Here is a 12,259-nt window from a genome sequence, read left to right as displayed (position 1 = left end):
CAGTTTTCGAATACAACTGTCGCTTGGTGCACCGCGACCTCCAGGCACCCCGGAGTTTCTGAAAAAAAATTTTCTGCGATTTTCACGAAACCACTTTTCTTCAACTTGAATTGGGCTAAAAATCCATCCCTGAAAATAAAAATTCTCTGAGTTGTGTGTAAATGCTGATCCTTACCCTGCCTGGGTTGTCCACTGAGCATTTCCCCGAACTCTACCTGAAGTTCTCTGGGCATGGGATTTTGACTTGTTCCCCAAAACAAAAGGAATGAGTGGGAAACAATCAAGAAAAGATATAGAGGCACTTGCATTTGAATGAGTTTCAAGCATGCTTGGGTACTCGTGTGATCTGAGTCACTCAGTTTTGGAATCCAACTGTCGCGTGGTGCATCACGACCTCAAGGCACCCCGGAGTTTCTGAAAAAAAATTTTCTGCAATTTTCACGATACCACTTTTCATCAACTTGAATTGGGCTAAAAATCCATCCCTGAAAATAAATATTCTCTGAGTAGCATGGAAATGCTGATCCTTACCCTACCTGGGGTGTCCACTGAGCATTTCCGCGAACTCTACTTGAAGTTCTCTGGGCATGGGATTTTGACATGTTACCCAAACCAAAAGGAATGAGAGGGAAACAATCAAGACAACAGATAGAAGCACTTGCATTTGAATGAGTTTCAAGCATGCTTGGGTACTCGTGTGATCTGAGTGACTCAGTTTTCGAATACAACTGTCGCTTGGTGCACCGCGACCTCCAGGCACCCCGGAGTTTCTGAAAAAAAATTTTCTGCGATTTTCACGAAACCACTTTTCTTCAACTTGAATTGGGCTAAAAATCCATCACTGAAAATAAAAATTCTCTGAGTAGTGTGGAAATACTGATCCATACCCTGCCTGGGTTGTCCACTGAGCATTTCCGCGATCTCTACCTGAAGTTCTCTGGGCATGGGATTTTGACATGTTCCCCAAACCAAAAGGAATGAGTGGGAAACAATCAAGACAACAGAGAGAAGCACTTGCATTTGAATGAGTTTCAAGCATGCTTGGGTACTCGTGTGATCTGAGTGACTCAGTTTTGGAATACAACTGTCACGTGGTGCACAGCGACCTCAAGGCACCCCGGAGTTTCTGAAAAAAAATTTTCTGCGATTTTCACGAAACCACTTTTCTTCAACTTGAATTGGGCTAAAAATCCATCACTGAAAATAAAAATTCTCTAAGTAGTGTGGAAATACTGATCCTTACCCTGCCTGGGTTGACCACTGAGCAATTCCGCGAGCTCTACCTGAAGTTCTCTGGGCATGGGATTTTGACATGTTCCCCAAACCAAAAGGAATGAGTGGGAAACAATCAAGACAACAGATAAAAGCACTTGCATTTGAATGAGTTTCAAGCATGCTTGGGTACTCTTGTGATCTGAGTGACTCAGTTTTGGAATACAACTGTCACGTGGTGCACAGCGACCTCCAGGCACCCCGGAGTTTCTGAAAAAAAATTTTCTACGATTTTCACGAAACCACTTTTCTTCAAATTGAATTGGGCTAAAAATCCATCACTGAAAATAAAAATTCTCGGAGTAGTGTGGAAATACTGATCCTTACCCTGCCTGGGTTGTCCACTGAGCATTTCCGCGCGCTCTACCTGAAGTTCTCTGGGCATGGGATTTTGACATGTTCCCCAAACCAAAAGTAATGAGTGGGAAACAATCAAGACAACAGATAGAAGCACTTGCATTTGAATGAGTTTCAAGCATGCTTGGGTACTCGTGTGATCTGAGTGACTCAGTTTTCGAATACAACTATCGTGTGGTGCACCGCGACCTCCAGGCACCCCGGAGTTTCTGAAAAAAAATTTTCTGCGATTTTCACGAAACCACTTTTCTTCAACTTGAATTGGGCTAAAAATCCATCCCTGAAAATAAAAATTCTCTGAGTAGTGTGTAAATGCTGATCCTTACCCTGCCTGGGTTGTCCACTGAGCATTTCCCCGAACTCTACCTGAAGTTCTCTGGGCATGGGATTTTGACATGTTCCCCAAACCGAAAGGAATGAGTGGGAAACAATCAAGACAACAGATAGAAGCACTTGCATTTGAATGAGTTTCAAGCATGCTTGGGTACTCGTGTGATCTGAGTGACTCAGTTTTGGAATCCAACTGTCGCGTGGTGCATCACGACCTCAAGGCACCCCGGAGTTTCTGAAAAAAAATTTTCTGCAATTTTCACGAAACCACTTTTCATCAACTTGAATTGGGCTAAAAATCCATCCCTGAAAATAAATATTCTCTGAGTAGTATGGAAATGCTGATCATTACCCTACCTGGGGTGTCCACTGAGCATTTCCGCGAACTCTACTTGAAGTTCTCTGGGCATGGGATTTTGACATGTTACCCAAACCAAAAGGAATGAGTGGGAAACAATCAAGACAACAGATAGAAGAACTTGCATTTGAATGAGTTTCAAGCATGCTTGGGTACTCGTGTGATCTGAGTGACTCAGTTTTCGAATACAACTGTCACGTGGTGCACCGCGACCTCCAGGCACCCCGGAGTTTCTGAAAAAAAATTTTCTGCGATTTTCACGAAACCACTTTTCTTCAACTTGAATTGGGCCAAAAATCCATCACTGAAAATAAAAATTCTCTGAGTAGTGTGGAAATACTGATCCTTACCCTGCCTGGGTTGTCCACTGAGCATTTCCGCGAGCTCTACCTGAAGTTCTCTGGGCATGGGATTTTGACATGTTCCCCAAACCAAAAGGAATGAGTGGGAAACAATCAAGACAAAAGATAGAAGCACTTGCATTTGAATGAGTTTCAAGCATGCTTGGGTACTCGTGTGATCTGAGTGACTCAGTTTTCGAATACAACTGTCGCGTTGTGCATCGCGACCTCCAGGCACCCCGGAGTTTCTGAAAAAAAATTTTCTGCGATTTTCACGATACCACTTTTCATCAACTTGAATTGGGCTAAAAATCCATCCCTGAAAATAAATATTCTCTGAGTAGCATGGAAATGCTGATCCTTACCCTACCTGGGGTGTCCACTGAGCATTTCCGCGAACTCTACTTGAAGTTCTCTGGGCATGGGATTTTGACATGTTACCCAAACCAAAAGGAATGAGTGGGAAACAATCAAGACAACAGATAGAAGCACTTGCATTTGAATGAGTTTCAAGCATGCTTGGGTACTCGTGTGATCTGAGTGACTCAGTTTTCGAATACAACTGTCGCGTTGTGCATCGCGACCTCCAGGCACCCCGGAGTTTCTGAAAAAAAATTTTCTGCGATTTTCACGAAACCACTTTTCTTCAACTTGAATTGGGTTAAAAATCCATCACTGAAAATAAAAATTCTCTGAGTAGTGTGGAAATACTTATCCATCCCTGCCTGGGTTGTCCACTGAGCATTTCCGCGAGCTCTACCTGAAGTTCTCTGGGCATGGGATTTTGACATGTTCCCCAAACCAAATGGAATGAGTGGGAAACAATCAAGACAACAGATAGAAGCATTTGCATTTGAATGAGTTTCAAGCATGCTTGGGTACTCGTGTGATCTGAGTGACTCAGTTTTCGAATACAACTGTCGCTTGGTGCACCGCGACCTCCAGGCACCCCGGAGTTTCTGAAAAAAAATTTTCTGCGATTTTCACGAAACCACTTTTCTTCAACTTGAATTGGGCTAAAAATCCATCACTGAAAATAAAAATTCTCTGAGTAGTGTGGAAATACTGATCCATACCCTGCCTGGGTTGTCCACTGAGCATTTCCGCGATCTCTACCTGAAGTTCTCTGGGCATGGGATTTTGACATGTTCCCCAAACCAAAAGGAATGAGTGGGAAACAATCAAGACAACAGAGAGAAGCACTTGCATTTGAATGAGTTTCAAGCATGCTTGGGTACTCGTGTGATCTGAGTGACTCAGTTTTGGAATACAACTGTCACGTGGTGCACAGCGACCTCAAGGCACCCCGGAGTTTCTGAAAAAAAATTTTCTGCGATTTTCACGAAACCACTTTTCTTCAACTTGAATTGGGCTAAAAATCCATCACTGAAAATAAAAATTCTCTAAGTAGTGTGGAAATACTGATCCTTACCCTGCCTGGGTTGACCACTGAGCAATTCCGCGAGCTCTACCTGAAGTTCTCTGGGCATGGGATTTTGACATGTTCCCCAAACCAAAAGGAATGAGTGGGAAACAATCAAGACAACAGATAAAAGCACTTGCATTTGAATGAGTTTCAAGCATGCTTGGGTACTCTTGTGATCTGAGTGACTCAGTTTTGGAATACAACTGTCGCGTGGTGCATCGCGACCTCAAGGCACCCCGGAGTTTCTGAAAAAAAATTTTCTGCGATTTTCACGAAACCACTTTTAATGAACTTGAATTGGGCTAAAAATCCATCCCTGAAAATAAATATTCTCTGAGAAGTGTGGAAATGCTGATCCTTACCCTACCTAGGGTGTCCACTGAGCATTTCCGCGAACTCTACTTGAAGTTCTCTGGGCATGGGATTTTGACATGTTCCCCAACCCAAAAGGAATGAGTGGGAAACAATCAAGACAACAGATAGAAGCACTTGCATTTGAATGAGTTTCAAGCATGTTTGGGTACTCATGTGATCTGAGTGACTCAGTTTTCGAATACAACTGTCGCGTGGTGCACGGCGACCTCCAGGCACCCCGGAGTTTCTGAAAAAAAATTTTCTACGATTTTCACGAAACCACTTTTCTTCAAATTGAATTGGGCTAAAAATCCATCACTGAAAATAAAAATTCTCGGAGTAGTGTGGAAATACTGATCCTTACCCTGCCTGGGTTGTCCACTGAGCATTTCCGCGCGCTCTACCTGAAGTTCTCTGGGCATGGGATTTTGACATGTTCCCCAAACCAAAAGTAATGAGTGGGAAACAATCAAGACAACAGATAGAAGCACTTGCATTTGAATGAGTTTCAAGCATGCTTGGGTACTCGTGTGATCTGAGTGACTCAGTTTTCGAATACAACTATCGTGTGGTGCACCGCGACCTCCAGGCACCCCGGAGTTTCTGAAAAAAAATTTTCTGCGATTTTCACGAAACCACTTTTCTTCAACTTGAATTGGGCTAAAAATCCATCCCTGAAAATAAAAATTCTCTGAGTAGTGTGTAAATGCTGATCCTTACCCTGCCTGGGTTGTCCACTGAGCATTTCCCCGAACTCTACCTGAAGTTCTCTGGGCATGGGATTTTGACATGTTCCCCAAACCGAAAGGAATGAGTGGGAAACAATCAAGACAACAGATAGAAGCACTTGCATTTGAATGAGTTTCAAGCATGCTTGGGTACTCGTGTGATCTGAGTGACTCAGTTTTGGAATCCAACTGTCGCGTGGTGCATCACGACCTCAAGGCACCCCGGAGTTTCTGAAAAAAAATTTTCTGCAATTTTCACGAAACCACTTTTCATCAACTTGAATTGGGCTAAAAATCCATCCCTGAAAATAAATATTCTCTGAGTAGTATGGAAATGCTGATCATTACCCTACCTGGGGTGTCCACTGAGCATTTCCGCGAACTCTACTTGAAGTTCTCTGGGCATGGGATTTTGACATGTTACCCAAACCAAAAGGAATGAGTGGGAAACAATCAAGACAACAGATAGAAGAACTTGCATTTGAATGAGTTTCAAGCATGCTTGGGTACTCGTGTGATCTGAGTGACTCAGTTTTCGAATACAACTGTCACGTGGTGCACCGCGACCTCCAGGCACCCCGGAGTTTCTGAAAAAAAATTTTCTGCGATTTTCACGAAACCACTTTTCTTCAGCTTGAATTGGGCCAAAAATCCATCACTGAAAATAAAAATTCTCTGAGTAGTGTGGAAATACTGATCCTTACCCTGCCTGGGTTGTCCACTGAGCATTTCCGCGAGCTCTACCTGAAGTTCTCTGGGCATGGGATTTTGACATGTTCCCCAAACCAAAAGGAATGAGTGGGAAACAATCAAGACAAAAGATAGAAGCACTTGCATTTGAATGAGTTTCAAGCATGCTTGGGTACTCGTGTGATCTGAGTGACTCAGTTTTCAAATACAACTGTCGCGTGGTGCACCGCGAACTCCAGGCACCCCGGAGTTTCTGAAAAAAAATTTTCTGCGATTTTCACGAAACCACTTTTCTTCAACTTGAATTGGGCTAAAAATCCATCACTGAAAATAAAAATTCTCTGAGTAGTGTGGAAATACTGATCCTTACCCTGCCTGGGTTGACCACTGAGCAATTCCTCGAGCTCTACCTGAAGTTCTCTGGGCATGGGATTTTGACATGTTCCCCAAACCAAAAGGAATGAGTGGGAAACAATCAAGACAACAGATAGAAGCACTTGCATTTAAATGAGTTTCAAGCATGCTTGGGTACTCGTGTGATCTGAGTGACTCAGTTTTGGAATACAACTGTCGCGTGGTGCATCACGACCTCAAGGCACCCCGGAGTTTCTGAAAAAAAATTTTTTGCAATTTTCACGAAACCACTTTTCATCAACTTGAATTGGGCTAAAAATCCATCCCTGAAAATAAATATTCTCTGAGCAGTGTGGAAATGCTGATCCTTACCCTACCTGGGGTGTCCACTGAGCATTTCCCCGAACTCTACCTGAAGTTCTCTGGGCATGGGATTTTGACATGTTCCCCAAACCGAAAGGAATGAGTGGGAAACAATCAAGACAACAGATAGAAGCACTTGCATTTGAATGAGTTTCAAGCATGCTGGGTACTCGTGTGATCTGAATGACTCAGTTTTGGAATACAACTGTCGCGTGGTGCACCGCGACCTCCAGGCACCCCGGAGTTACTGAAAAAAATTTTTTTGCAATTTTCACGAAACCACTTTTCATCAACTTGAATTGGGCTAAAAATCCATCCCTGAAAATAAATATTCTCTGAGTAGTGTGGAAATGCTGATCCTTACCCTGCCTGGGTTGTCCACTGAGCATTTCCGCGATCTCTACCTGAAGTTCTCTGGGCATGGGATTTTGACATGTTCCCCAAACCAAAAGGAATGAGTGGGAAACAATCAAGACAACAGATAGAAGCACTTGCATTTGAATGAGTTTCAAGCATGCTTGGGTACTCGTGTGACCTGAGTGACTCAGTTTGGGAATACAACTGTCGCGTGGTGCACCGCGACCTCCAGGCACCCCGGAGTTTTGAAAAAAAATTTTCTGCAATTTTCACGAAACCATTTTTCATCAACTTGAATTGGGCTAAAAATCCATCCCTGAAAATAAATATTCTCTGAGTAGTATGGAAATGCTGATCCTTACCCTACCTGGGGTGTCCACTGAGCATTTCCGCGAACTCTACTTGAAGTTCTCTGGGTATGGGATTATGACATGTTCCCCAAACCAAAAGGAATGAGTGGGAAACAATCAAGACAACAGATAGAAGCACTTGCATTTGAATGAGTTTCAAGCATGCTGGGTACTCGTGTGATCTGAATGACTCAGTTTTGGAATACAACTGTCGCGTGGTGCACCGCGACCTCCAGGCACCCCGGAGTTACTGAAAAAAATTTTTTTGCAATTTTCACGAAACCACTTTTCATCAACTTGAATTGGGCTAAAAATCCATCCCTGAAAATAAATATTCTCTGAGTAGTGTGGAAATGCTGATCCTTACCCTACCTGGGGTGTCCACTGAGTATTTCCGCGAACTCTACTTGAAGTTCTCTGGGCATGGGATTTTGACATGTTACCCAAACCAAAAGGAATCAGTGGGAAACAATCAAGACAACAGATAGAACCACTTGCATTTGAATGAGTTTCAAGCATGCTTGGGTACTCGTGTGATCTGAGTGACTCAGTTTTGGAATACAACTGTCGCGTGGTGCATCGCGACCTCAAGGCACCCCGGAGTTTCTGAAAAAAAATTTTCTGCGATTTTCACGAAACCACTTTTAATCAACTTGAATTGGGCTAAAAATCCATCCCTGAAAATAAATATTCTCTGAGAAGTGTGGAAATGCTGATCCTTACCCTACCTAGGGTGTCCACTGAGCATTTCCGCGAACTCTACTTGAAGTTCTCTGGGCATGGGATTTTGACATGTTCCCCAACCCAAAAGGAATGAGTGGGAAACAATCAAGACAACAGATAGAAGCACTTGCATTTGAATGAGTTTCAAGCATGCTTGGGTACTCATGTGATCTGAGTGACTCAGTTTTCGAATACAACTGTCGCGTGGTGCACCGCGACCTCCAGGCACCCCGGAGTTTCTGAAAAAAAATTTTCTGCGATTTTCACGAAACCACTTTTCTTCAACTTGAATTGGGCTAAAAATCCATCCCTGAAAATAAAAATTCTCTGAGTAGTGTGTAAATGCTGATCCTTACCCTGCCTGGGTTGTCCACTGAGCATTTCCCCGAACTCTACCTGAAGTTCTCTGGGCATGGGATTTTGACATGTTCCCCAAACCGAAAGGAATGAGTGGGAAACAATCAAGACAACAGATAGAAGCACTTGCATTTGAATGAGTTTCAAGCATGCTTGGGTACTCGTGTGATCTGAGTGACTCAGTTTTGGAATCCAACTGTCGCGTGGTGCATCACGACCTCAAGGCACCCCGGAGTTTCTGAAAAAAAATTTTCTGCAATTTTCACGAAACCACTTTTCATCAACTTGAATTGGGCTAAAAATCCATCCCTGAAAATAAATATTCTCTGAGTAGTATGGAAATGCTGATCATTACCCTACCTGGGGTGTCCACTGAGCATTTCCGCGAACTCTACTTGAAGTTCTCTGGGCATGGGATTTTGACATGTTACCCAAACAAAAAGGAATGAGTGGGAAACAATCAAGACAACAGATAGAAGCACTTGCATTTGAATGAGTTTCAAGCATGCTTGGGTACTCGTGTGATCTGAGTGACTCAGTTTTCGAATACAACTGTCACGTGGTGCACCGCGACCTCCAGGCACCCCGGAGTTTCTGAAAAAAAATTTTCTGCGATTTTCACGAAACCACTTTTCTTCAACTTGAATTGGGCCAAAAATCCATCACTGAAAATAAAAATTCTCTGAGTAGTGTGGAAATACTGATCCTTACCCTGCCTGGGTTGTCCACTGAGAATTTCCGCGAGCTCTACCTGAAGTTCTCTGGGCATGGGATTTTGACATGTTCCCCAAACCAAAAGGAATGAGTGGGAAACAATCAAGACAAAAGATAGAAGCACTTGCATTTGAATGAGTTTCAAGCATGCTTGGGTACTCGTGTGATCTGAGTGACTCAGTTTTCGAATACAACTGTCACGTGGTGCACCGCGACCTCCAGGCACCCCGGAGTTTCTGAAAAAAAATTTTCTGCGATTTTCACGAAACCACTTTTCTTCAACTTGAATTGGGCTAAAAATCCATCACTGAAAATAAAAATTCTCTGAGTAGTGTGGAAATACTGATCCATACCCTGCCTGGGTTGTCCACTGAGCATTTCCGCGAGCTCTGCCTGAAGTTCTCTGGGCATGGGATATTGACATGTTCCCCAAACCAAAAGGAATGAGTGGGAAACAATCAAGACAACAGATAGAAGCACTTGCATTTGAATGAGTTTCAAGCATGCTTGGGTACTCGTGTGATCTGAGTGACTCAGTTTTGGAATACAACTGTCGCGTGGTGCACCGTGACCTCCAGGCACTCCGGAGTTTCTGAAAAAAAGTTTTCTGCAATTTTCACGAAACCACTTTTCATCAACTTGAATTGGGCTAAAAATCCATCCCTGAAAATAAATATTCTCTGAGTAGTATGGAAATGCTGATACTTACCCTACCTGGGGTGTCCACTGAGCATTTACGCGAACTCTACTTGAAGTTCTCTGGGCATGGGATTTTGACATGTTACCCAAACCAAAAGGAATGAGTGGGAAACAATCAAGACAACAGATAGAAGCACTTGCATTTGAATGAGTTTCAAGCATGCTTGGGTACTCGTGTGATCTGAGTGACTCAGTTTTGGAATACAACTGTCGCGTGGTGCACCGCGACCTCCAGGCACCCCGGAGTTTCTGAAAAAAAAATTTCTGCGATTTTCACGAAACCACTTTTCTTCAACTTGAATTGGGCTAAAAATCCATCACTGAAAATAAAAATTCTCTGAGTAGTGTGGAAATACTGATCCTTACCCTGCCTGGGTTGTCCACTGAGCATTTCCGCGATCTCTACCTGAAGTTCTCTGGGCATGGAATTTTGACATGTTCCCCAAACCAAAAGGAATGAGTGGGAAACAATCAAGAAAAGAGATAGAGGCACTTGCATTTGAATGAGTTTCAAGCATGATTGGGTACTCGTGTGATCTGAGTGACTCAGTTTTGGAATCCAACTGTCGCGTGGTGTATCACGACCTCCAGGCACCCCGGAGTTTCTGAAAAAAAATTTTCTGCAATTTTCACGAAACCACTTTTCATCAACTTGAATTGGGCTAAAAATCCATCCCTGAAAATAAATATTCTCTCAGTAGTATGGAAATTCTGATCCTTACTCTATCTGGGGTGTCCACTGAGTATTTCCGTGAACTCTACTTGAAGTTCTCTGGGCATGGGATTTTGACATGTTACCCAAACCAAAAGGAATGAGTGGGAAACAATCAAGACAACAGATAGAAGCACTTGCATTTGAATGAGTTTCAAGGATGCTTGGGTACTCGTGTGATCTGAGTGACTCAGTTTTCGAATACAACTCTCACGTGGTGCTCCGCGACCTCCAGGCACCCCGGAGTTTCTGAAAAAAAATTTTCTGCGATTTTCACGAAACCACTTTTCTTCAACTAGAATTGGGCCAAAAATCCATCACTGAAAATAAAAATTCTCTGAGTAGTGTGGAAATACTGATCCATACCCTGCCTGGGTTGTCCACTGAGCATTTCCGCGAGCTCTGCCTGAAGTTCTCTGGGCATGGGATTTTGACATGTTCCCCAAACCAAAAGGAATGAGTGGGAAACAATCAAGACAACAGATAGAAGCACTTGCATTTGAATGAGTTTCAAGCATGCTTGGGTACTCGTGTGATCTGAGTGACTCAGTTTTCGAATACAACTGTCGCTTGGTGCACCGCGACCTCCAGGCACCCCGGAGTTTCTGAAAAAAAATTTTCTGCGATTTTCACGAAACCACTTTTCTTCAACTTGAATTGGGCTAAAAATCCATCACTGAAAATAAAAATTCTCAGAGTAGTGTGGAAATACTGATCCTTACCCTGCCTGGGTTGACCACTGAGCAATTCCGCGAGCTCTACCTGAAGTTCTCTGGGCATGGGATTTTGACATGTTCCCCAAACCAAAAGGAATGAGTGGGAAACAATCAAGACAACAGATAGAAGCACTTGCATTTGAATGAGTTTCAAGCATGCTTGGGTACTCGTGTGATCTGAGTGACTCAGTTTTGGAATACAACTGTCGCGTGGTGCATCACGACCTCAAGGCACCCCGGAGTTTCTGAAAAAAAATTTTCTGCAATTTTCACGAAACCACTTTTCATCAACTTGAATTGGGCTAAAAATCCATCCCTGAAAATAAATATTCTCTGAGTAGTGTGGAAATGCTGATCCTTACCCTACCTGGGGTGTCCACTGAGCATTTCCTCAAACTCTACTTGAAGTTCTCTGGGCATGGGATTTTGACATGTTACCCAAACCAAAAGGAATGAGTGGGAAACAATCAAGACAACAGATAGAAGCACTTGCATTTGAATGAGTTTCAAGCATGCTTGGGTACTCGTGTGATCTGAGTGACTCAGTTTTCGAATACAACTGTCACGTGGTGCACCGCGACCTCCAGGCACCCCGGAGTTTCTGAAAAAAAATTTTTCTGCGATTTTCACGAAACCACTTTTCTTCAACTTGAATTGGGCTAAAAATCCATCACTGAAAATAAAAATTCTCTGAGTAGTGTGGAAATAGTGATCCTTACCCTGCCTGGGTTGTCCACTGAGCATTTAAACGAGCTCTACCTGAAGTTCTCTTGGCATGGGATTTTGACATGTTCCCCAAACCAAAAGGAATGAGTGGGAAACAATCAAGAAAAGAGATAGAGGCACTTGCATTTGAATGAGTTTCAAGCATGCTTGGGTACTCGTGTGATCTGAGTGACTCAGTTTTGGAATACAACTGTCGCGTGGTGCACAGCGACCTCAAGGCACCCCGGAGTTTCTGAAAAAAAATTTTCTGCGATTTTCACGAAACCACTTTTAATCAACTTGAATTGGGCTAAAAATCCATCCCTGAAAATAAATATTCTCTGAGAAGTGTG

The sequence above is a fragment of the Atractosteus spatula genome, chromosome 1 (genome assembly GCF_055471065.1).
Source record: "Atractosteus spatula isolate fAtrSpa1 chromosome 1, fAtrSpa1.hap1, whole genome shotgun sequence".
Classification (NCBI taxonomy): domain Eukaryota; kingdom Metazoa; phylum Chordata; class Actinopteri; order Semionotiformes; family Lepisosteidae; genus Atractosteus; species Atractosteus spatula.
Note: the sequence above shows the minus strand (reverse complement) of the source record.